At 48.6% G+C, this 25,582-nt stretch overlaps 1 protein-coding gene across 1 annotated transcript in view; it reads left to right on the forward strand.

Moving 5' to 3' along the window:
• The window catches only part of CUX2 (cut like homeobox 2), a 187,008-nt gene that overhangs the window by 85,408 nt on the left and 76,018 nt on the right, over window positions 1-25,582 (forward strand). Inside the window, exon 2 of the mRNA XM_056859406.1 lies at window positions 23,575-23,685. The gene's annotated coding sequence lies outside the window, so the exon portion shown is untranslated. The remainder of the gene's footprint in view (window positions 1-23,574; window positions 23,686-25,582) is intronic.

Here is a 25,582-nt window from a genome sequence, read left to right on the forward strand (position 1 = left end):
TTGACCCCACCAAAAGGCAGCTTCACATGTCCGTACACAATTCAGAAATTCATTTGGGCACCTCCCTTTCCTATCAGTGGGAATCCTGTCAGAATCCTTGTGGATAAGAACATAAGAAAGGCCCTGCTGGATCAGACCAAGGTCCATCAAGTCCAGCAGTTTGTTCACACAGTGGCCAACCAGGTGCCTCTAGGAAGCCCACAAACAAGATGATTTGCAGCAGCATTGTACTGCCTTTGTTCCCAAGCACCTAATATAAGCATGCTCCTCTGATCCTGGAGAGAATAGGGATGCATCATGACTAGTATTCAGTTTGATTAGTTGCCATCAGTACCCCTCTCCTCCAAGAACAGGTCCACTCCCCTCTTAAAGCCTTCCAATTTGGCAGGCATCCTCACATCCTGGGGCAGGGAGTTCCACAATTTAACTTTGCTTTTTTTGAAGAAATACTTCCTTTTGTCTGTTTTGAACCTCTCACCCTCCAGCTTCAGCAGATGACCCCACATTCTGGTATTATGAGAGAAGGAGAAAATCTTCTCCCTGTCTACCCTCTCCATACCATACTTAATTTTATGGACCTCTATCATGTCTCTCCTTAACTGCCTTCTTTCCAAACTAAACAGCCCTAAGCGTTTGGGCCCTTTTGCCATCTTTCCCCATGCCTCCATTGCAGGTATTTGAACACAGTAAGTTCACCAGGCTATATATTTATGCAAGAGCAAAGCAAGTCTCAGCTGGATCCTGACCACTTTTACTCTTGCTGGTTTCCATGAAATTTGCTTCTAGGTATCTGTGTGCTGCAGTGCAGCATCTGACCATAATTTTGGTTTTTCCATGTGTTAAGAACAGTAGAACTAGCAATTCCAGGCAGAAATGTGTTCCCATTATGCAGTCTTAATGTGACTTCAAAGTTGCTAACATGATTACGCTTTTGTATCATATTAGGGAACACGAACACTAATTGAATACAAAATTCTTAATTCAGTAGAACCAAAAATTTGCTGAGAACAGAAAACTTCTTAATGGGGTTGAAACTCCTTGGCTGCAGAATGAAGTAAATAAAACAGCAGAAAATAAACACTGTTCTTCTGTGGTGGATCCTAGTTTCGAGATCCAGACGTTCCTATATAATCCCCCCTAATTCCAGATAATTTAAATTAATATAGGTCTTTTCCTTCCTACCCCTCCTAGAAGCCTTTCTCTGCTACCCCACTAAGTCGACTGACCCTCTAGGCCCCCTGACCTGGAAAGGGTGGGCCATGCTGCCCAAGGATTCGCTCATGGAACCTCTGGAGTAAAAATGGCGGTGACTTAGTGTTTAGATCCTTCTGCTGGTCATGCAGCCTCAGCTAGTTTGCTTCTAGTCAGTGTGGTGTGGTGGTTTGGAGCGGTGGACCCTGATCTGGAGAATTGGGCTTGATCCCCACTCCGCCACATGAGCACGGACTCTAATCTGGAGAACCGGGTTGGTTTCTCCGCTCCTCCACATGAAGCCAGCTGGGTGACCTTGGGCTAGTCACAGCTCTCTTAGAGCTCTCTCAGCCCCACCTACCTCATAGGGTGTCTGTTGTGGGGAGGGGAAGGGAAGGTGATTGTAAGCCGGTTTGATTCTTCCTTAAGTGGTAGAGAAAGTCGGCAGTTAAAAACCAAGTCGTCTTCTTCTCCTTCTCCTTAAAATGGCGGCTGGAGCATTGTCTGTAGAGGTTGGTGGGGTGCAGCTGCCCCCACAACATGGCTCCCTTCTAATTGCATTAGCAAGATTGTGTACTTCTCAGAGTTAATCCACTGCCTGAGCAATGCTCCCTGCTTTGAGGGGACAGGTGTACTCACCTTCCTCTGTGCCATGAATTGGTATTTTTAGAAAGACACAACCTTCACCCGCTTGAGACCTGCAGGAACACGCTACTAACATGGCAGATCACAAGTCGTCTCACATTAGCTGTCTCCCATCAGAGCCCGTCATATTAGTATTGTATCGTATTAGTAATTGTTGGCACTAATGTGATCCGAAAGTTGCTAATCTGATAAGACTTCTGCATTGTATCAGTGAAAACAAATATTAATTCGATAGGATGGGAAATTGCTAATAAGAAACTGAGTTGCTGATATGACATGATGGATCTCCTGGGGGAGAGGGGGTCATCACTTTCCCGTGGTTTTCCAGGGGCACCTTCAACCCAGGCTCAAAGACAAAATGGGAAGTGAGTGTTGGGCAAAGGATGTTGTTTAGGCCAAGCTATGGTTGTATGCGCTCACACACACAAGAGGTGACCTCTTCTGCCAGAGCTGTTGAGTGCCCTCTTTCCAGAAATTTCTCATGAAATGAGAAATTCTCAGTAAGGCACAACTTGTGACATGTTCCTGTCAATGTGGGAGCTTCATAACTTGGATTCTTGGTCTCACAGATGGAGAAGAGTTGGTTTTTATATGCCGACTTTCTCTATCACTTAAGGGAGACTCAAACTGGCTTACAATCCCCTTCCCCTCCCCACAACAGACACCCTATGAGGTAGGTGGCTTCATGTGGAGGAGTGGGGAAACAAATCCAGTTCACCAGATTAGCCTCCACTGCTCATGTGGAGGAGTGGGGAATCGAACCCGGTTCTCCAGATCAGAATCCAGCGCTCCAAACCACTGCTCTTAACCACTACATCACGGTGGTTCTAGTAGATGAAGCAGGGCAGGGAGCTCAGGGGAGCTGGCTAGCCACATTCAGGGCAAGATTGCGGATGTCCTGGGGGAGCTGCCCAGTCCGTAGCTCATGTAGGGCTGTCAACCTCCAAGTGGTGGCTGAAGATCTCCCGCTATTATAACTGATGTCCATGCAAATAGATCTGTTCACCTGGAGAAAATGGGTGCTGGACTCTATGAGATTATACCCCATTGAAGTCCCTCCCCAGGTTTCACCCCCCAAAATCTCCAGGTATTCCCCAACCCGGAGCTGGCAACCCAAAGCACATGCCAAGGAGCTGGTCTGCAGAGTTGTTGCTGCAGCAGAGCCCAGGCACCCACTGAAAGGTTTTCTACCTACCTCTATAGCTCCACCTCTTCCAGGTACTTCAGTGGAGCCAGTCCTGACCACATTTAAGTCCAGCGTCCTTCCTCATATGTAGGATTGTTAGGCCTCAGGCTGCTGAGCAAGACTTTAGCTGTTCTACTGTAGACCAGCATGGCTCTGCCCTGCTGGAGGCTCTGTCAAGGATGGGTGTTGCTAAAAATCGTGTGCGTTTGGCAGGCTCCAGTCAGCAGGGATGACCAGGGCTGGCCGATTGTTGTAGGACCCAGGCAACTAGTCAACAGTCATTTTCCTGCGACAGAGAAGATAGCCACGTGGTAAAGGACCTGCATGGGGCTTGAAGGGAAGGAACGGAGCTAACATCTCCCCCTGGATTTTCAAAAATCATCAGCGATTAACCTTAAAAAAATCAGCAGCAATGTCGTTCTAAATTTCTAGCAGTTTTTGTTTTTAAAGGTGAGAGAACACATGCTAAATAGTGCATTTTCAGTCGGATTTCAGTGCACTTAAGTGATAGTTCACAAGTGGATTTTGGCGCACAAAGTGCACTGAAAGGGGATTGAAAGTGCATTATTCAGCTTGTGTGAAGGCACCCAAGTTTCTGGTTCTCATTGTTTTTAGAGAGAAGCGCTTACGTGGGGTTGAGGAAGATTTTCGCCATTGATTACTTGATTGAATAAAGTTAGTTCTCTTGCAAGAACCATTTATCTCATGTAGGCGACGCAAGTTTACCTCTCCTGTTGAATTGCGTGACAGAAATCTACGGAGTGTTCTCTTTCTCTCTCTCTTTTTTTCCTTTTCCTTTTTTAAACCCTAAGTGGCAAATATCAATTTCTGTCATGAAGAGGCACAGGATGTGAACCAAAACGGAAGAAAAATAAGCATTAAACAATTATCGGAGTTTAGGTTTGTTTAAAACGCCAGCAAGGCTGAAAGAGCCAGCCCATGGATTAGCTTGGCTAGGAGCTGCCAGACTGTTAAACGCCACGCTGATTCCTGGCAAAGCGGGGGATTCGGGCCGGGCCGAACGGTGGCAACCCCAGGCCGTGATTGATTCTAGGGGATGCTGGAGCAGCATGCTGACTTTGCGGCTTGGGCTCGCCGTGGTGGCGCTTCCTCACCCCCCCCGCCCCCAGCATTTTGTCTGTATGAAGATTGCTTTGTTTACATTCACTGTGCTGGGCTTCATTTACTATTTCTCGGCTGTCTTATTACTGTTTGTGATTATCTGGGGATAATTGACTGCCCTCGGAACGCGGTGCTCCCTCCCTCCCTTTCTTTCCACCCCAGCTTCAAACGCTTGCTTAGCATGGTTATGGCATGCTAACATTCTTGCATTTATCATATATTTTAGGTGGGGTGTGTGTGTGTGAGTGTGACCGGTAACAGTTCCCAGACTTTAAGACCACTCAGTTGCAGGAGGTGGTAGGGAGAGGAGGGGGAGGTCAGATTGTCACATGACTTCAAGTTGTCTCCCACCCTTCTGAATCGTGCAGTAAAAATGGATGTCATGATGTATACCTATTCGCTCCAGGATCAGATGAGCATGCCTATTATCTTGGGTGTTGTGGAACACAGGCAGGATGCTGCTGCTGCCGTTGTCTTGTTTGTGGGATCCTAGAGGCACCTGGTTGGCCACTGTGTGAACAGACTGCTGGACTTGATGGACATTGGTCTGATCCAGCATGGCTTTTCTTATGTTCTTATGTTTAGGCTCATCCAGATTTTTCTGTGTGTTTTTCTGATTGAACACGCATGAAGAAGCCTTATACTGAACCAGACCACTTGTCCATCAAAATCAGTATTGACTACTCAGACTGGCAGTGGCTGTCTAGGGTCCCAGATGGAGATCTTTCACATCACCTACTGCCTGTTACTTTCAACTAGAGACCCTGGGGATTGAACCTGGCTCAATTGAGCCACAGGTCCTCCCCACCTGCATGTACATGGAGCCATGGTCCTATGAAATAATTGTATCCCAAGCAAGACAGCTAGTCCTTCTAGCTCAGTATTGTGTACTTAAGACTGGCAGCGGCTTTCCAGGGTCCCAGACAGAGGTCTTTCACATTGCCTACTATCTTTTAACTGGAGATGCCGGGGATTGAACCTCGGACCTCTGCATGCCTAGCAGAGGCTCTTCCACTGAGCCATGGTCCCTCCCCTGTTAGAATGAGGTCCAGTTCTTGTAACGTGGTCATTGTTGGGTGCCAGCAGGCCCTGCAAGAAGAAGAATTGGGAGGAAGATGAACCAGGCTCAGAGGTTTTCTCAAGCTTGCTTGGCTGGCCACAAGCATAATTATATCTCAGCCTGGATGAAGTGGTTGTGGGAATATAGAAAAAAAGAGTACAGGTAATCTGTGTATGCTCAGAGGACAGAAAATTTTGTCCTGTTGTTCAGACAGAGCTAAGATCCATGCAAGCACTTTACCTTAAGCATGGCGGGTGGGACTGAGTCATCCTCACCTTTCTCCTTGGACCTCTCTAGTGCAGAACTGAAAAGCCCTTCCAGTTGGCCCTTCTCACCAGTGTACCTCTAACATTGGATTTGTGGGAGCCTTTGAGCAATTGAGAGAAGGAAATTTAGACAAAGACTTTTGGGGCTGGATTCAGCCATATCTGGCCTCCAACAGCCCTGAAAAATTACCATCCAATTATTGTACATCATTTCACTTGAAAGGAAGAAAAACTGTAAAATTCTGCAGTTTTAATGTAGCGTTGCTCTTTTGCAGATACATTCTTGCAAGCAATGCTGCACCTCAGTAATCTGTTCTGCAATTCGAGAAGTGGTTACTGTTATGTTTCAACTGAGTTCTCAATCCCGACTCCTCAATTTTGTGCATCAAATATGCTTCCAGTCCTTGGACCGCTATAGCAGTCCCCTGAAAAACAGGCTGGACATCTCCAGTGTAGGTAACAGGGTGGCTTTATTTCCCCACCAAAGTAGAGGATTAAAGAATGCAAGAATTACCATTTGGATCAGACCGTGGGTCCATCTAGGGCAACATCCTGCTTTCCACAGAATGGGGGACTAGCTAGATGCCTCCAGGAAACCTGTAAGGAGGCCCCCTCCCCCCACAGCTACTGGTATTTAGGGCCACCGTGCCTCCATCCATGGAGGTCCTGTTTTGCCATCATGCCGATAGGCCTCTCTTTCTCCCACCGCAAATCTGTCTAACCCTCTTTAAAGGTGTCTGAGCTCGTTGCCGTCACGTAAACCTCAAACAAAGGAGGAACAAACCTTTTAATGTGTATTTTTCTTCTTCTCTAGCAAATTCTAGGCCACCATTACCAGCGAGTTAAGATGTAATCTAAATCGTCTGTGCTCCCTGGCTTCAAAACACGCGGAAAGGAGCGAGATACCTTGCGGGGGAATTGTGCATCTTAGAACAGGTCTATAATGCAATCAATTCTGTATATCCCAAGTGAAACAGCAACATTTATTTAACGTCTTTTATGGAGCAGCTGAGTTTTATCACAAATCACATTCCATTTTCATTCACTGGGGACCCCTTGAAGGCTAAAATGCACTTACTTTCCTCCAAGGAAATTTACCAATTCCTCAATAAAGGCCTATTTGCCTCCGTATGTAAAATTGACACATTTATTGAATATTAAACATTTGTTGGTTCCTTCCCTGTTCCCTTTCAACTTTATTGGGCTGCCCTTAAAAGTCGTTAGGGGGAGGATATATCAAAGTTGTAATAAAGGTCTTATTTATATGCAGTAAAAGTATGGTATTGAACCAGTTTCTCACCCCCACTTTCATTTAGAAGGGGTTGTTCCCCCCCTTTATCAATGTACACAATAAAACCAGACCTTTGACTTACCTAAATTGTCTCCCTCTTAGGTGAAGATCCATCAGCTTTTGTCTTTTTTTTTGAAACCATGATAATAGGATTTAAAATATATAGACTGCTTTCCCCCTTTAAGTAATGAAATAATACAACACCCAGGTGAGGTGATAGTTGCAATGGTTTTCAGACTTTTCATGGGGGGGGGAGTAGATGGAGAGGGGCTCTAGTTCACTGTTAGAACACCTGGTTTGCTGGTAGGGAAGCCCAGGTTCTGTACCTGGTGCCTCAGAGGACAGGTGTTTCCAAAGGCCCTTCTCTGCCTAAACTGCTGCCAGGCAGAGGAGACAGCAGTGAACTAAATAGCCCCGTGGTCTGGCTTTGTACGAAACAGCTGTATTTGAATAGATCCAGAGCTCAGTGGCAGAGCATCTGCTTCACGTGCAGAAGAGCAATTAAGAGCAAGTTCAGTCCCTGGCATTGCTGGGGGGTGCTGGGGGGTGCTGGGGGAAAATCTTGCTTCGCCCAAGACCCTGAGGAGTCTAGTGCTAGTCAGAGGTAGATGACATTATGCAAGATGGGTAGTTCAGGAGAAGGCAGCTTTTTGAACACATGAAGCTGCCTTCTACTGAATCAGACTCTTGGTCCATCAAAGTCAGTATTGTCTACTCAGACCGGCAGTGGCTTCCCAGGGTCTCAGGCTGAGGTCTTTCTCATCACCTAAGTGCCTAGTCCCTTTAACTGGAGATGCCAGGGATTGAACCTGGGACCCTCTGCTTGCCAAGCAGATGCTCTACCACTGATCCATAGCCCCTCTCCATGGCTCTCCATGGTCTCAGGCAGATGTGTTTCACATCACCTACTTGCCTGATCCCTTTAACTGGGGATGCCGGGGATTGAATCTGGGACCTTCTGCATGCCAAGCAGATGCTCTACCGCTGAGTGACGGCCCCTTTTAATCCTCACAATGACCTTATAGAGGAGGTTGTGCTGAGGTTCACCCAGTCTGGCCCTGTCTGATGTATTTTTTATCCCACTCGTCTTCCTGGGAGGTGAGGGCAACATAGGTCACTTCTCCCATCCCCATTTTATACACTCAGCAACCCTGTAAGGTAGGCTCGGCTGAGAGGGCATATATGGCCCAATATTACCCAGTAAGCTTCCACAGCAGTGGAGGGATTCGAACCTGGATCTGCAAGAGCCTAATCTAAACAGGACACTACACTGGCTTACGCCCAGCGATGCTCTGTGCTCCCGCATTTTGGGAGCGACATCTTATTGGACTAAGCCCTTTCCCGGGACTACCTTAGTGGAAAATGGATGGGAGGCAGGCTGAAAGTTCCTTATTCGAACCCTTTGCCCAAACGACCCCCCTCCCTCCGGGCGTTGTCCCTTCTTGGCATCTGGGCTAATCCAGTCCCCATTTTACGGGTGAGGGGAAGTGCTTTGAAATGCTTAGAGCGGATAAACAGCTTTTAATGAAGTTACAGTGCTACATAATGGGTATCATAAAATTGCCTTCATGCTACAGGGTCCCAGGACGGCTTTTACTATCGACTGAGCAAACTGCAATTCTCTTCTTTTCTCTCTCTCTCTTTTGCAGCTGCAGCTGGGTTGGGGGAGGAGACTGGAGGGGGGATGTTGAGAGCAGGGATGCAAAGTGTTTTTAAATTACTTAATAGAAATAACTGGTGGAAAACCCCTCCAGCATTTGTGTGTGTATGTGTGTGTGTGTGGGGGGGGGTCGTCCAAGCGGCCTTTGGGGTGCTCTGTGTCAGAGCCTGTTTGCGGCTGCCGGAGAGCCCGGCGCGTTTCATAGCAGCAAAACAGATGTTCACCTTGTTTCTCGATCTGCTCTTAGATGGGAAATTTATTGCTCTTGCGCCGGGCTGGAGCTCTTGCGCTGGGGAGTCTATTAGGCGGGAGTGGGAGCTGGCGGGGGGCCAGCAGAGGGCTGTGTTGATGAAAGCCACGGAAGGCCAGGCTGGGTTGCAGGCGCCAGCCGTAATGCATCGGCGAGACGCTTCTGATTGGGCGATTGATTTGCCTCTGATTTGATTTATTGATCGATACCCTCAAAAAAAAATTGGCGTCTGAAAAGCCAGGGCTAATCTTTAACTGCTGCAAACTTCTCCGGGGGCAGGGGGGGTATGAGCATCTGTGGGGGAGGAACGGGCAGGCTAGTGGGGAATTTGGTGTTGTTTTTTTAATAACTGATAAAGGAATTTATAGACGGCATCTGAGCTTATCTTAATCACACAGTGGGGGCCTGGGCTGCTTCCTCCCTCTCCCCCTCCTGCCAGCCGGCAGACAATCGCCAGCGCAGAGCCGGGGCAGATCTATAAATTGATGGAATTCAAAGCCTCCAGCATCGATTACCATTATAGCAAAAAAGAAAAAAAAACGCAAAAGAAAAATCCAGCGGCGTGCGGAATGGCTGATTATTTTTAGACAAAGATTTCTCCCCTCTCAGCAGCAATTTTTTGCTGAGCCCGTCACTTGCGTCAGATGTCTGCTGTTGATTGCAATTAAATGCAATAAGCCCCCCCCCCCCACGCCCCCTGGAAAAAATATGTAAAACCATCTCGGCCTGCAGGGCTGTGTTCTTCCCCTCCCCCTCTGTTTCTGCTTATTAAATCTCCTCTTTTGTTTGCCTCTCTCTGAGCCCCCCTTCCACATCCCCCTCCCTTCCCCCAAACCTTTTACAGCTGGATGGATGAAAGATTGTGCTACCGGTAGAAGCCCCTTTGGTGTGGCTGGGTGTAGCCTGGTGCAGTCGTATTACAGATCATTGCTTTATCGCTGGTGTGGTTCCCACAATCCTCGGGAAATAGGGAGTCCCTGTCTTTGCAAGGGTCTCACGAGTCTCTAATGTTTGTGATTCCGGAATCTGGCAGGGGAGAAGATGGGCCCCTTCTTGTGCTCCTAGATTGCCAGTCTCCAGGTGGGGCCTGGAGATCTGGAATTACAATGGGTCTTCAGATGACAGAGATCAGTACCCTTGGAGAAAATGGCTGCTTTGGCAGGTGGTGTCTATGGCATTATACCTTGCTGAGATCTGACTCTCCGCATACCCCTCCATCCCAAGGCTGTACCCCCAAATCTCCCGGAATTTCCCAACCCAAAGCTGGCAACCCTGTGGATGCGCCATGCTGGCAACAGGAGGAGAGCTGGTGCTTTGGCTCTGCTCCTCCCCTAGCCACTGCTGTTGGCCCAGTTACCACCCTGCTCAGTGGGGTCTATTCTTGGTCTTGTCTATTTGAACATTGTTTCCTTTTCATGGCAGCAGCTCTCCCAGGAGCTCTTTCCAGCAACTGGTATCAGATCCCCTTCAACTGGAGATCGTCCTTCCTGCATGCAATTGGCCCTGCTGAGTCACAGAGCCATGGTTAGTATTGCCAGGACCCTCTTGGCAACTGGTTTTAGGGGCAGAGCCTAAGGAGGGTGGGGTTTGGGGAGGGGAGGGACTTAGATGCCATAGAGTCCAACTGCGAAAGCGGCCATTTTCTCCAGGTGAATTGATCTCTATCGGCAGGCAATCAGTTGTAATAGCAGGAGATCTCCAGCTAGTACCTGGAGGTTGGCAACCCTAGCCGTGGCTCCTGGTGGTGTGGAAGCCAAATGGCATCTACCCGTTGTTTCGCATCCTTTCATATCTTACATCCCATGAACCACTCTGCCAGATCACACCATGATAGAAACACAGATGGACATTTCTAAGTTTTCAAGCATTCTGTTGTATTTATCATTCAGGGTAGGTTTCAAGGACAAAAAAAATGCAGAAGCACAATGGATAATCCCTGGCAGGTAGGGTCGGCAGGAAGTGGCACATCAAAGACACCTGACTGGTGGGCGGGGGAGGGACAGGGATTCAGAGAAAAACTGAGTGTCCAGGGTTACTGCCAGGATGTCAAAAAATCACCGATGAAGAGAGGAGTTGGTTTTTATATGCTGACTTTCTCTACCACTTAAGGAAGAATCAGACCGGCTTACAATCACCTTCCCTTCCCCTCCCCACAACAGACATCTTGTGAGGTAGGTGGGGCTGAGAGAGCTCTTTAATAGGACTGTAACTTGCCCAAGGTCACCCAGCTGTCTTCGTGTGGAGGAGTGGGGAAACCAACCCGGCTCACCAGATTAGCATCCGCCGCTCATGTGGAAGAGTGGGGAATCAAACCCGGTTCTCCAGATCAGAGTCCACCGCTCCAAACCACCGCTTTTAACCACTACACCTCACTGGCTCTCCAGATGGATAATCCGTGGTGGGAGGGGGGGGTCATCATGAGATGGCACGTAACATTTGCAGATGGATATGGAGACTGAGAGAGAGAGACAGTTCTCGGTAATCGTTACGAAAACCCTGCATCCCACCTAGACTACCACTTGATGGTACACGAACCATTAGTTGAGAACCACTGGCATATACCCCAGGGATTCCCATACCGCAAAGGTAGTATGAGTGTGGACTCTGACTGTGAGGGGAACTGGTCACCAGGTGAGGATACTTTGCTGGGTGCTGGATTGGCCCTGAGGGGCTCCCTGGTTCTCGGTGGATCCTGCAAACCCCGACACCAGAAAAATCTACCTAGGCACCTGGAAAGATGCTCAGAAATCCTGTGTGAGCATTACTTAAATGTGCCTGTATTTCCATATTGCTCATCAAGAAGTAACCATACTGAATCGTTTTAAAATGTGCTACTTTGGGGAGAAGGGGGATATACCCCAAAGTATAGTTCTTTGAACCTAGCTGTGACTTGACCCCCCCCCCCAAAAAAAACCTGAAACGGGCCACCTGATTTTTTTTTAAGAATTAAAAATAACCATATGGTGGGAGTCTAAAACCAGATTAGGGCCACAATACCAAGGAGGTGTGGTATGGTTCTTAACCCCTTCTTAACCCAGCGTGGTGTAGTGGTTAAGAGTGGTGGTTTAGAGCAGTGGACTCCGATCTGGAGAGCCGGCTTCGATTCCCGACTCCTCCACATGAAGCCAGCTGGGTGACCTTGGGCAAGTCACAGTTCTATTAAGAGCTTTCTCAGCCCCACCTACCTCACAGGGTGTCTGTTGTGGGGAGGGGAAGGGAAGGTGATTGTAAGCCGGTTTGATTCTCCCTTAAGTGGTAGAGAAAGTCAGCATATAAAACCCAACTCTTCTTCTTCTCTTACTGTCATTTTCCCTAATTTAAATTGCTCCCCTGCAATTGCTTTTCCCTTCAGGAATTTCTTTTTGCCATCAAGTTGCAGCCAATTTATGGCGACCCCCAGTGGGGTTTTCAAGGCAAGAGATGTTCAGAGGCGTTTCGCCATTGCCTGCCTCTGTGTAGCGACCCTGGTATTCCTTGGCGGTCTCCCATCCAAGTATTCCCCAAGTACACCCTGCTTAGCTTCCGAGATCTGATGAGATAGGGCTAGCCTGGACCATCCAGGTCAGGGCTCATGAAATAATAGCCGAGAGAATTTTAAATTGAGTCTTGCGTTCGAGTGTCGCTTTGCCTGTGCCATGATCTTTTTGCTAGATGGCTGTAAGCTGACGTACCTCAGCCTGTCCTCCCAATCTGCGTTTGGGGATGCTGACACTTAACTAGTTTACAGGATTGTCATGAGCATTACAACTTACAAGGTAACAAAGCGCCTGAAACAGCCTAGTGCAGCCCTGGTCCTTATTCAACAGGCAGTCCAAACTTTCTGGCTACCCAGGAGTAGAAAGGGCTTCTTCCTCCCTCCCACCCCAGGCTGCCCCTGGATTAATGGCATCTTCGTCAATTGTATTGGTTTTCCGCAATTAATAATAGATTAAAGCTGCATACGAATAAAAGCAGTTGCTCTTGAAGTAGCAAAGACCGTGCTTTCTTTGTTCTTTGTAACACTCACCTATGGCAGAAAATGTACATTTTGGAGGAGACATTCTTCCTTATGCCTCACTCAAGGTGGCACTGCCTCTTCTAAAATGCTGCTGGCCATCTACACACTAATCCTGACCCTTGTAACGATAGACAAGCCTTGCTGGATCAGGCCAAATGCCTGTGTAGTCCAACACCCTGAAGGGAGGTATACTGCTTCCAAACATGGAGGTTTCATTTAGCCATCCTGACTAACATCCATTAAGGGTTGTATGAATTTATCTACCCCCTTTGAAGCCATCTGTGCTGGTGGCCATCAGTGTATTTTCTGGCAGTGGGTTGTATAACTTAAACGTACATTACTGATAATGTGCATTATATTTAAGGTAGTTGTCTCTGTTATTTTTAAGGAAACAAGTCTCAGCGTGGTGTAGTGGTTAAGAGCGGCGGTTTGGAGCGGTGGAGTCTGATCTGCAGAACCGGGTTTGGTTCCCCACTCCTCCACATGAGTGGCGGAGGCTAATCTGGTGAACTGGATTTGTTTCCCCGCTCCTATACATGAAGCCAGCAGCTGGGTGATCTTGGGCAAGTCACATTCTCTCAGCCCCACCTACCGCACAGAATGTCTGTTGTGGGGAGGGGAAGGTGATTGTAAGCCGGTTTGAGGGAAGAAGCTGTGGCTCAGTGGTAGAGCATCTACTTGGCATGTAGAAGGACCCAGGTTCAATTCTCTGCATCTCCAGTTAAAGGGGCCAGGCAATTAGGTGATGTGAAAGACCCCTGCCTGAGACCCTGGAGAGCAGCTGCCGGTCTGAGTAGACAATACTGACTTTGATGGACTAAGGGTCTGATTCAGTATAAGGCAGCTTCATGTGATTCTTCCTTAAGTGGTAGAGAGAGTCGGCATATTAAAACCAACTCTTCTTGTTGTCCAGCTTTAGCTGGGGCACATTTTGTACTCCTCCAGTTCTTTCGATAGCTTTAACCGCGCCGATTATCGGCCCAACTTGGCCTCCCTCTGCCTCTTCTTCAGACCTATTCTTCTTCCTCTTCGGGAACCGACGCGGCCAGGAACCAGAGTCCGTCCCCTTCCTGACGATGACCTCAGCCCGCGCTGTTGAAAGCTCTCAGAGCCCGGTGGAAAACTCTCTGGCAGCTGCTGTTTTTCTTTCTTTGGGAAATCTAATATATTGATTAGCTTTCTTCGGAACAGCATCAATAAAAGTGTATAATGGCATGGCTGGGCCCCGTGGCGTCTTCCTCGGCTGGTCTGAAAGCCCCCCCCCCCGCCATGGCAGGCAGGAAGCCGATGTCAGCTCTTACCTTGACGGCTGCCACTGGGCCATGGCTCCTCCTGGTCTGGTCTGGCAGGCCTTGGCAGCCCTACCACACGCTGTCAGCAACTCATTGAGCTCTGCTCTGTGGTGAAAATCGGCCCCTGTGTCTGATGCGCCCTCCTAGAAAATATCTCCTGGGCCTTTGATTGCTAAGCCAGAGATGAGAGGGGATGGGTGAAGATGACAGGCCCAGCTAGCCGGGGACTACTTGATATGGCTCCCCAGCAGAGGTAAGGACTACCTGGGCATCTGCTGGAAGGAAATCCCTCTTTACTTGAAATGGCCACAAAGTGATTATTTGGGGGTGGTTTCTCATTGCAGGCAGGTGGCCCCCCTTCCTCTTCCTCTGGACCTTCATCCAGGTCCCGTAGACCTGGAGCAACATTCAAACTTATTTATGTATTCATTTTTCAAATTTATAGCCTGCCCTCATCCCCAGCAAGCCAGGCTCAGGGCGGGTAACAACAATTAAAATACATAAAATCATCGACATCATTAGAACAATAATCTCAATAAAACGCTTATATGCGTGGCGTAGCGCATCCGTGCAGTTGCATGTAAACCAAGGTATGCCCACTGGAAGTCACAGGAGGGGGGGGGGGACCCCAAGCAGCTAATTCCTTCTTATTTTCTTCTTTCTGGCTAGTACCTTCAGTAATTATGTCTTCACAAACAGTCAGGGCTAGGGGTAGTTTTAGGGCTGGAATGTAAGCACTGTGGCTGATGGCCTACTTCCGTTGGGTTGCCCGGATTCCCCCCCCCCCCCGCGTAGTTCAATGAAAGATGCTGTTTCCTGTTCCCCAGAATGGCGGAACATCGTCCTGTGAACTCATTGCTAACAGATTATTTCCCATGAAGGCACGGATGGAGGAACACAGTGAGATGGTTTCAAAGGGGGAGTACAAATTTATTGCAATTAGGAATTTATCAAAGCACAGCAACGGAGCCTGGTAAGGAAAGGCTCACTGCTGAGCTGTCATAAGCAGCTGATCGGTTTATCTGGGTGGCTCCTTGCTGCTGGCATGTGAGCCAGGCAATAATGGGTCTCTTGATGAACGCATTTCCATATCTTTTGTGAGCCCAAATTGCAAATTCTCTTTCCTTCCTGCCATTGTAACAGACCCTATACATCTGTGAGATAAATGCCCAGTGAGTACAGCACTATGTGTTGCTTTCCAAACGTATATCACTCCTGTGGCAGTGCAGTCGAAGTGCCGTCCCCAAAAGCCAGATGTGGGAGAAGGTGCCGGCACCAGGGAGCAGCACTCTTGCCAGGCTGACGCTCTCAGGAGCCAGGCAAAGGGTAGCGTGCACCGAAGGCAGAATCATATGCAACGAGGTCCATAATTCACTGAGAGGTCCCAGCTGTGCCCTACGTAAGGCTGATTGCAATTCCCGGTCAGTTCAATCCATTTTGTAAGGACACCCCTGTTGAGCTGGGGAGGCCCTTTGGGTGCAACTCTGGGTCACCAGGATTGATGGTGGTGTCATAATATGATGTGTGAGAATCCCAGGTGGTCAAAGCCTGGAAATGAAAATCATCCCAAGGTCTTGAAGATCAAGGTGGTGACCCAGCCAGGGTGGCAAAGAAAGACTTTGGGAGGCATTAGGCAGTCTAATTTAAATATAAAATTTACAAATGCAAGACTCACAGCAAAAAAACAAGAGTTTCTGGCTTTCTAGTCGCCCCTTAAGCTTAGAAGCCCTTTCCAGAGCATGTAGCCACACCTTGCCCTGAAACTGGTAAGGCATACCACAATCACCCCATTCCCTCCCTCTCTGGGGTCAGTGCCAGTAGGGCTGAAGGGAACCAGGGAGAATCGCAAGATAGCCGAGGCAGCCATCCCCCCAGTCCCGATCTGGGCTGGCGGGGCATGGCCCAGCCCGACCAAGTGACATTTATGTCATACCAGCTCTTGTAACAATTAAGTTCGATACCCCTGTTTTAGGATGCGTGAGGGTGGGGCTAGGCATGATAGTTAGGGTTGCCAGGTCCCTCTTCGTCATTGGTGGGAGGTTTTTTGGGCAGAGCCTGAGGAGGGTGGGGATGGGGAGGGGAGGGACATCAATGCCATAGAGTCCAATTGCCAAAGTGGCCATTTTCTCCAAGTGAATTGATCTTTATTGGCTGGAGGTCAGTTGTAATAGCAGGAGATCTCCAGCTAGTACCTGGAGGTTGGCAACCCTCATGATAGTGGGTGGTGTGTCTCTGCTTAAACCGAGACTGCAAATGCCATGCTTCCCATCTTTGCATAATTAGCGTTCATCATTAGTTGGGCTGCAGTGCCACATAGGGTTTTGCAACAAGTGCTTAACCCAGCCTCCAGGAGTGGCAATCAGGGGCAGGTGTTCCCCACATGCCTTTAAGCATTACTTTGCAGCTGTAAGGGTTAGCCACTTGTGTTTTTAAGAGCTGCTGGGGAAATTCTCCCATCTTGGTACACTGAATTCTCAACTCTGTATTTTGCATGAATGGAATTATTCAGCATGTTCGAAGTTTCAGGGTGGTTCATGTGAAATTATTTTGGTAGCTGCGGAATACTGGAAGGGGAGGGGCTGTGTCTTAGTGGTTAGAGCACTACTTTACACGCAGAAGGACTTGGATTCAACCTCTGGCATCTCCAGTTAAAAGGATCTTGGGTCACAGGTGTTGGGATGGATGCTTCTTTGCCTGAGACCCTGGAGAGCCCATGCCAGCCAAAGTAAGCAATCCTGGGCTAGGTGGACCAAAGGGCTGATCTTGGTCTGGAGATGTTGGGGAGGTCCATTCTCTGCCTGAGAGCCATTGCCATTCAGAGTGGACAATACTGAACTTGGTGAATCAATGACAGATTCAGATGCACTACATGTCTACCTAAGGCCATTGCAATGAAACAGGTGTGTTTTTGGGTGGGAGACTGCCCAGTGATGTAATCCACGCTGATCTCCTTGGAGGGAGTTAGGTACACCCTAGGCAAGGATAACTACTTGTGCCCCCCCCCATTGCTAACCAATTTTCAAAAACAGATATCTTGTAGAAAAAATAAAAGCCTGATGCATTCCTACAAAACTTTTTATAAAACGTTATAATTAATTATATTCCATAGCACTGTTGGGGTACTTATCTTAAAATAATATATATATATAAATTGTCAGTTGCATTTTTTTTTTCAAGAAACAAATCTGTTTAAAACTGTGCCCCTCAGGCCAATTCTGCGCCCCTCTGAGGTCTGCACCCTAGGCAACCGCCTAGTTCGCCTAGTGGTGGCACCGGCCCTGGGTACGGGTGATAAATTGCCAAGCCTTACAGCAGTGCTTCGACCTCGGAAGGCCAATATTCTCTCGATACTGGAAAGGTGAAGGCTGAGAGAACAGCTGTGAAGCACATGGCAAAGGTGTGATTTGAGCTACCATGATGTACCAGTTTATGATGTATAGGGACAAGCTACATTTATTCACTGTAATGAGCTGGATACTTTGCACATGCTCAGAGTCATTCACAGTTACTTTGTATGTTCAGGTGTAGCACACATAAAAACATAAGCAAGGCCATGGCCATGGATCAGACCAAGGTCCATCAAGTCCAGCTGTCTGTTCCCACAGTGGCTGACCAGGTACCTCTAGGAAGCCCACAAGCAAGACGACTGCAGCAGCAGCATCCTGCCTTTGTTCCACAGCACCTAATATAATAGGCATGCTCCTCTGATCCTGGAGAGAATAGGTGTGCATCAGGATTAGTATTCATATTGACTGGTAGCCATGGATTGCCCTTCCTGAACATGTCCACTCCCTTCTTAAAGCCTTCCACGTTGGCAGTCATCACCACATCCTGGGGCAGGGAGTTCCACAATTTGACAATGCGTTGTGTGAAGAAATACTTTATCAGTTTTGAATCTCTCACCCTCCAGCTTCAGCAGATGACCCCGTGTTCTAGAATTATGAGAGAGGGAGAAAAGCTTCTCCACTGTCTTCACACCATGCATAATTTTATTTAGCATAGTGGTTAGAGTGTCAGCCTAAGACCCAGGTCAGCCCAGTTCAAATCCTCGCTCTGACCATGGAAATTTGCCTGGTGACCTTCGCCCATCACAACCTCAGCCTAACCTACCTCACAGGGTTGTTGTTATGCAGATAAGGTGGTGATGGGGAGAATGATATGATAAGCCACTTTGTGTCTTGATTAGGGCGAAAAGGGGATATAAATTTTAAAAAGTTAAAATGCTCCGTCTCCAAAAACATCTCTGCTTGTGTCTCATCTAAGCTTTAGCAGGCCACGCAGCTCAGCTCTTTGGAGACAATCCTGTTCTCTCTCTCTTTCTCCGTCGACTATGATCTTCCCTAATCTAAAATGGAATCTCTGGCTTCGGGTGCTTTATCAAAACGGTTGTAATGGGATCTTGAGAAGGACAGAAGCGCATTAGATGTTCATTCTGGGGGAAGATATTAAAGTTGATGTTCGGGGGTGGGAAGAGGGGGATATCAAGTGATGCCGGGTAACATATTACAAACAGAAGCTGCATCTGCCAGGGAGTCCAGAGAGGGAGGGCGATAGGTGATCTGTTCAAACACAAGACTATTTACCCACAACAATGGCCTTTTCAGCCCTTGATACTGGGCATCAATGGAAGATGTAATGCTTCTGGATTGCCTGGCCCAGGCAAGGTGACCAGAAATGCCCCATTGAATCTTAGGTTTCTCCTCTCTTATTTGGGAATTCTCCCCCCACCCCCACCACTGCCATTTCTACCTATCGAATCGCATTTCCGTTTCCAAACTCTCGTCTGTATAAGCAGCCTCACAATTAGCTCCAAACCCCATTTTGTGCAATGATAGTTAGGAACAGGTTTGCAAAAGGAGCCAAGCATGATCGATGGAAACCATGGCATGATGCGAACCATGTTTAGCTCCGAAAACCAAAGGGGGAAGGGGAATGGAGATTCCTGGACGTTCCTGGAGATTTGGGGGTGGAGTCTGGAGAGGGTGGAGTTAGGGGAGGGGAAGGACCTCAGGCTGTAAAGTCCACCCTCCAAAGCAGCCATTTTCTCCAGGGGAACTGATCTCTGTAGTCTGGAGATTAGTTGTAATTCTGGGAGATCTCCAGGCCCCACCTGGAGGTTGGCAACCCTAGCCCCAAGGGGGACCCCCCCCCCCCACACACACACAGGGTAGTCTTAAATCAGCTGTCACTTGATGGCACTTTCCACTACCATCAAGCCTAGAACATCATCTCTGTAGAGGGGCAATGGGTAGCATATTCTGAAGACAGGGAATTCTGCTGCCTCCGTGTCAGGGGCAGTGATTGCTCTAAACCAGTGGGTCCCCAAGTGGGCGGTACTGCCTCTTGGAGGGAGGTGGGATTACCTGGGGGGCACTAAGAGGCAAGGAAGTGGGTGGGTGTGCTGGAGGAGGGGCCCTTTGACCGCATTGTTCACCTGTTTATGATTGGCCAAGCTCTAGCACCATCCTGGCAAATCTCACTCCAAGTTGTTACTGTTTTGAACTTGATCGTTACTGTCTGCCTTAGTGCAAACCGTTAGTCTGAATAATGCTTTTTATAGGGTAGGGTAGGGGGCACTGGGGATGGGTTTATGGAACCAAGTGGGCAGTGGCATGCAAAGGTTTGGGAACCATTGCTCTGAACCTACCAGACTGGCCTCGGAGGAGACGAATTGAAAGGAAGCAGAGTCAGAGCAGACGCATATTGGGCAGCCTTCTGTGTTGGGTGGGTTTTTATATTTCTGGCAGCATGCAGTTTAGGGATTTCTGACTGAGCGGCTTCCCCACTTGTTTGGTCTAGTCGGCATCTAGAAGGGTGAAAATGGGAGGCTGCCCTTAACGCAACCCCTGTCCTGAGCAATGCAGAAGCCCGTGGTAAAAACTTGCCTCCGGACTGTGGCATTCCTGTAACAGGCCGCAAGGCTGTTAAAAAGCTGCTGACTCTTCTTTCTTGCTCCTTGTTTCTCTGTATACACATGGGAACTTGGTTTTATCTGCTTTTTCTCCAATATTTTTTTATATCTAACAGTGAAATATTTATATGGTCCAATAAAAAGCAGAAAGCTTGCAATCTCTCTCCAATTCTTTGGAGACCGAGAGGAGCTTTGTTGTATGAATTTAACACCCCTGCCGTGACCCCTGGTAATTGACTCCATACATCTTTAGCATCAGGAATTTACATAATACGCAGGAAAATGATTGATAGCTCCAGGAAACCCGCCTGTCTACCGAGAGGCCGGGCACAGGGCAATCCGTCTTGCCTTCTGCGGCCTGTCGTGCCCTGTCCTGCATTGCAAGCGTGGCAGCAAGACGGCACCTCTCCGTGTCACCTTCCTCTGGCATCCCTGCCACTGAGGGAAGCCAATTTCCCCTCCTTTTTAACAACCTTCCCCAGCCAACCTCGCAACAGAGTCCAAATCTCGCTTGCAGATCTGGAAACAGAAGTGCAAGAACCCAGCCGTGTCTCTGAAGGCATCTTCTGTTAAACGTGATGATCTCTGAGGCCTTGCGAGGTTCATGGTGGGCATTCAGAGGCAGCGCTGGCATGAAATGGTGTCCTGGGGGGTGGGGGCAGAGTAGGACACTGTGTTCAGGGCAGCATACATCTGCATACCAGTTGCGAGTGGGGCTTTGGTTTTCATGTCATGATTGTGGGCCTTCTGTGGGGGGCTGAATTAAGGAAGGCCCCAGTTGGACCTGGAATTCAGTGCTCTTCTTAAGGACAGCTTTGTGGAACCAGCAAGGCTGTCCTTCAGAAGAGAGCCAGCGTGATGTAGTGGTTTGGAGCGGTGGTTTAGAGCGGTGGACTGTGGTTTGATTCCCCACTCCTCCACATGAGCTGCGGAGGCTAATCTGGTGAACTGGGTTGGTTTCCCCACTCCTCCACATGAAGCCAGCTGGGTGACCTTGGGCTAGCCACAGCTCTCTTCGAGCTCTCTCAGCCCCACCTACCTCACAGGGCGTCTGTTGTGGGGAGGGGAAGGGAAGGTGGTTGTAAGCTGGTTTTATTGTTCCTTAAGTGGTAGAGAAAGTCGGCAGATAAAAAACAACTCTTCTTCTCCTTTTTCTGCTGCTGTCAGGCACAGAACGTGAGGTCTGCTACATGCAAACCAATGCTCCATCACTAAGCCCTTCCCCTGAATTAAGGAAGGTCCCAGCTGGACCTGGAATTCAGTGCTCTTCTTAAGGACAGCTTTGTGGGACCTATGAAACTGCCTTACGCAGAGTTCCTCCACCACCGGTCCCTCATGTTTAGCTTTGTCTGTTCTGACACTGACCCCAGAAAAAAAATTTTTTTTTAAAGGAAACAAAGCAAACAAATTACATGGCAACCAATAAGGCAGCAGCAGGGCAAGGAAGAATTCTGCTGAAATGCGCAGTGGAACTAGGGTTGCCAACTCTGCTTGGGAAATTCCTGGAGATTTGTTTTGGGGGTGGAGCGTGGGGGGAAGGGAGGGGTCTGAGCATGCCACAATACCATAGAGCCCACCCTTCAGAGCTGCCCTTTCCTCCAGGAGATGAAATCTCTGTAGTCTGGAGATTGGCAGTAATTTTGGTAAATCTCCAGGCCCCACCCAGAGGTGGGGCAGTGGATGCCAAATGCATTTCTGTCGTGGTCCTCTTTGCACACCGATCCTGGGGTGGGTTAGCTTCCTGTTTATAGATGCAGCCCGTCTCCTTTGATTATTATTTTTTTGAAACCTGTCTTCTTTCATTAAAAAAAAAAGAGAGAGAGATAAAATTCCACATCTCCTTAATGGTTTTCATGCATGCAGGTTTATGTCCTCCAGACCAGCATGGTATGAATCCATAATTCTTTAATGAAATGTTTCCCTGCTCTTGAAGTGACCTGCGCTTGATTTACAGCACAGTACACAAAAGGTCAGTTTACTTAATCCTGGCGCTTTCAGTCTCCCCCCACCCCCAAATTCCACTGAAATTAAAAAGCCATACAGGTCTTTAAAAGCTTATTTATGAATGCTTAAAAGCATAAGTAAGTTATAGCTTGGACATCTTCCTTCTCGGCTGATATTCATGGGGGTGGGCTGGGCTGGGAGTGAAGAAAAGCGATCACGCCACGCAATATGTTGTTCCTTTAGTATTTTGACACTATTGCTGTGTTTTCCTTGCGGCTCCCGAAGAAAGAGGGGGAGGGAGGATATTAAGAGTATCGATCAGCCGAGTGCTGCTTTTAATTTGAACCCCCATCTGTATGTGTTTACACGGAAACCTCTCTAGTCTGGATTCTTTTTCTGGCTGTAGAACAGACTCCCCCCTGTGCTCCAAACGTGTCAGGTGGCAGGGGTTGGCAGGCACCATAACCAAAACCTGGGCTGTGGGTTGGGAAGGAGAGCAGAGAAGAACAGCCCTGTGCCCCACGGGGGGCAGCGGGCAGATGCCTCTTCATTTTGGCAGGCATGTGCAGTCAAACTGTACTCGTGGCACAGCCCGTTTCTCAGGGATGTGACCAGGACCCCCTCCACGAGTTGGGGTGAAGATGGGTTTGGCTACAGCCTGCCCGTGAGGTCCTTCCTCATCTATATAGAATGGGGGCGAGGGGGGGGACTCTGGGGACACGCGCTTGTTGAAAACAAAGTGTGGAAACAGGAGCAGCCTTAGACTGACTTCGGGATGCCAGCCTCCAGGTGGGACCTGGGCAGAGATCAGTTCCCCTGGAGAAAACGGATGCTTTGGAGGGCAGACTATGTGGCATTTTACCCCACTGAGGCCCCTGTCGTGTTCAGGCTCCATTCAGGCTCCCTGGCCACTGGTGGGGGATGCCAGATCCAGGAGTTTCCCAACCTGGATCTGGTATCCTCCACCTGTGGCCAGGGAGGACCTGGCAACCCTAAACTGAATTCAGCTGCAGGCTTATCTGTCTAGCAGAGTTCAGGGCAGCTAGTTTTGCCTTCCTCGTTTGTTCCTCACTGGACTCTGATCTGGAGAACCAGGTTTGATTCCCTGCTCCTCCACATGAGCAGCGGAGGCTAATCTGATGAATCGGGGTGGTTTCCCCACTCCTCCACGTGAAGCCTGCTGGGTGACCTTGGGCTAGTCACAGCTCTCTCAGTCCCACCTACCTCACAGGGTGTCTGTTGAGGGAAGGGGAAGGTAATTGTAAGCCGATTTGATTCTGTCTTAAGTGGTCGGCATATAAAAACCAACTCCTCCTCCTCTTCCTCTTCCTCATCTTCTTCTACTACTTCTACTCTGTGAGGTAGCTGAGGATGAGAGGGTCCGACAGGCCTAGGATCACTTTAACAAAGCTTGTCATGCTTGTTTTCCTGGGGCAGAAGCGAAAAGCAGATATGCAACAACCCAGTTTCATCTGTCTGAAAGGAACGCTGTTGCCTCTTGCCCCCACTATTGGTGTGCCCTACTATCTTGTGGGTGGATGGATGGATGGATGGATGGATGGATGGGGCACAGACGGTCCTTCTCTGAGGCCTGGAAACACCCAGCACCCATCTTTGATCTCCTCGTCAGTGCTGGGGGAAAGCTTGCTTAGGAGCATTTTTATGCATGATCCGTAAGATGCCGAACAGCCCAACCCATCTTTCTCTCTCTGTCTCTCTCTTCCCCTTTTCGTATGTTGTGTTTTTTGTTTTGTTCCAGAAGGAGCTTAATTCTGTGGCTTCTGAACTGGCGGCGCGGCAGGAAGAAAGCGAACATTCTCATAAACATTTAATTGAGCTCAGCCGGGAATTTAAGAAAAATGTACCTGAGGTACAGTATATTTCCTATTATAGAATTAACTCGGTGGGTAGGCGTATTTTCTTCCCCCTCATGCTCAAATGTGTGTGTGTGTTTTTTTAAACAAACTGGAGACATCAGTGACTAACAAGGAAAGAAGAAGGTAATTAGCCACAAAGACAAATTATAGCCTCAAATGTTCAATTATTGCTTATTATTTCTACCTCCAGTGGTGCCGTTTTTGCAAAAAAGGGCCCCGGGTCCCAATCCTGAAAGGCACTGAGCAGTGTGGTGGTGGTGGGGTGGTTCTTCCAGACTTCGGGAACTGTTGAAAACCAGGGATGCTGAGTACCTCAGAGGATCGGGCCCATGGCACTTTCTGTTCAAGGAAGAGGGTCTTGGCGTCTTTTTTTCTTCTTCCTCGAGTGGTTTATAAAAAGCAAATGATTGAAGTCTGCTTGCTGAAATCCTGGCACCCGCCTCTCTGAGCCAGATGGAGAAGCATGTTGTTGTTGTTATCGTTGTTGCTGTTCTTTTTTTCCCCCAAAATAATTTTTATTTTTATCAGTTTGACAGTCGAGGGCTTCCCCACCCCCCATCCTCTTGCCAGTCTCTTAATTATGTTTTTTCTTGCGTCTCAATTAAGACCTTCTATTATTAAGGGAGTAAACAACTTTTACGAAAAGTACCCCTTCATGTCTCTTTCCTAATCAGTGAGAATGCCTTCTGCACATCTGACCCTTAGAAGAGGGGTCAGCAACTGGCGTCCCCGAGGCTCGATCTGGCCCGGAAGCGCTTTGCAGCTGGTTCCCAAAAGAGCCTCCATTCTCTTAACATAATGTCCAGGCAAAGGGCTCTTCAGCCTCCTCCGCCCCAGAGCCCTCCTCTTATGCCCCTTGGCTGCTCACTCTTGCTTGCTTTTGTCTGGGCTCAGTGATGGGGGGGGGTTAATTGCATAATTTGTGGGGGGGGGAGACTGTGCCAAAGCCTCCCTTGCTGTTCATCTGGGGAGGAGAAGAAGAAGAGTTGGTTTTTATGTGCTGACTTTCTCTACCACTTAAGGAAGAATCAAACCGGCTTACAATCACCTTCCCTTCCCCTCCCCACCACAGACCACCAGTGAGGTAGGTGGGGCGGAGAGAGCTGTGACTAGCCCAAGGTCACCCAGCTGGCTTCATGTGGAGGAGTGAGGAAACAAATCCATTTCACCAGACTAGCCTCCGCCACTCACGCAGAGGAGTGGGGAATCAAACCTGGTTCTCCAGATCAGAGTCCACTGCTCCAAACCACCACTCTTAACCACTACACCACGCTGGCTACGGAGTGGCTGGAAGTGCCCTTTGCTTGCAACTCAGATTGCGCACATCTAATTTGGTAGGTGGAGCTCTTATCGCTGGTCCTACAATCCTTGCTCAAAACAAAACGGAGCCTGGAGAAGTAGGACATCCTCTACAACATGCTCCAGGCAGGGCTGCCTTTGAAGACCTCTCAGAATCTTCCAGGGGTCCGAAATCTGAACACATGAAGCTCTCTTACGCCAGGTCATGCTGTTGGTGTCTCTAACTCAGTACTGCTTATGGCTCTCCGGGGTCTCAAGTGAAGGTCTTTGATATCACCGACTGCCTGTTCCTTTTTAACTGGAGAGGCCAGGGATTGTATGTGAGACCTCCTGCATATAAAGCACACATTCTTTCCCTTGCCACAGTGACTGTGTGGTACTTCCCTACTCCCAGTCACCTTTGGGGTTCAGTAAAAGGTCTCAGCAGTCTGGACTTAGTTAAACTGTGGAACTCCCTGCCCCAGGATGTGGTGATGGCTGCCATCTTGGAGGGATTTAAGATGGGGGGGTGGACATTTTCATGGAGGATAGGGCTATCCATGGCTACTAGTAAAAATGGCTACTAGTCATGATGCATACCTATTCTCTCCA

The sequence above is a fragment of the Euleptes europaea genome, chromosome 13, assembly GCF_029931775.1.
Source record: "Euleptes europaea isolate rEulEur1 chromosome 13, rEulEur1.hap1, whole genome shotgun sequence".
Taxonomy (NCBI): domain Eukaryota; kingdom Metazoa; phylum Chordata; class Lepidosauria; order Squamata; family Sphaerodactylidae; genus Euleptes; species Euleptes europaea.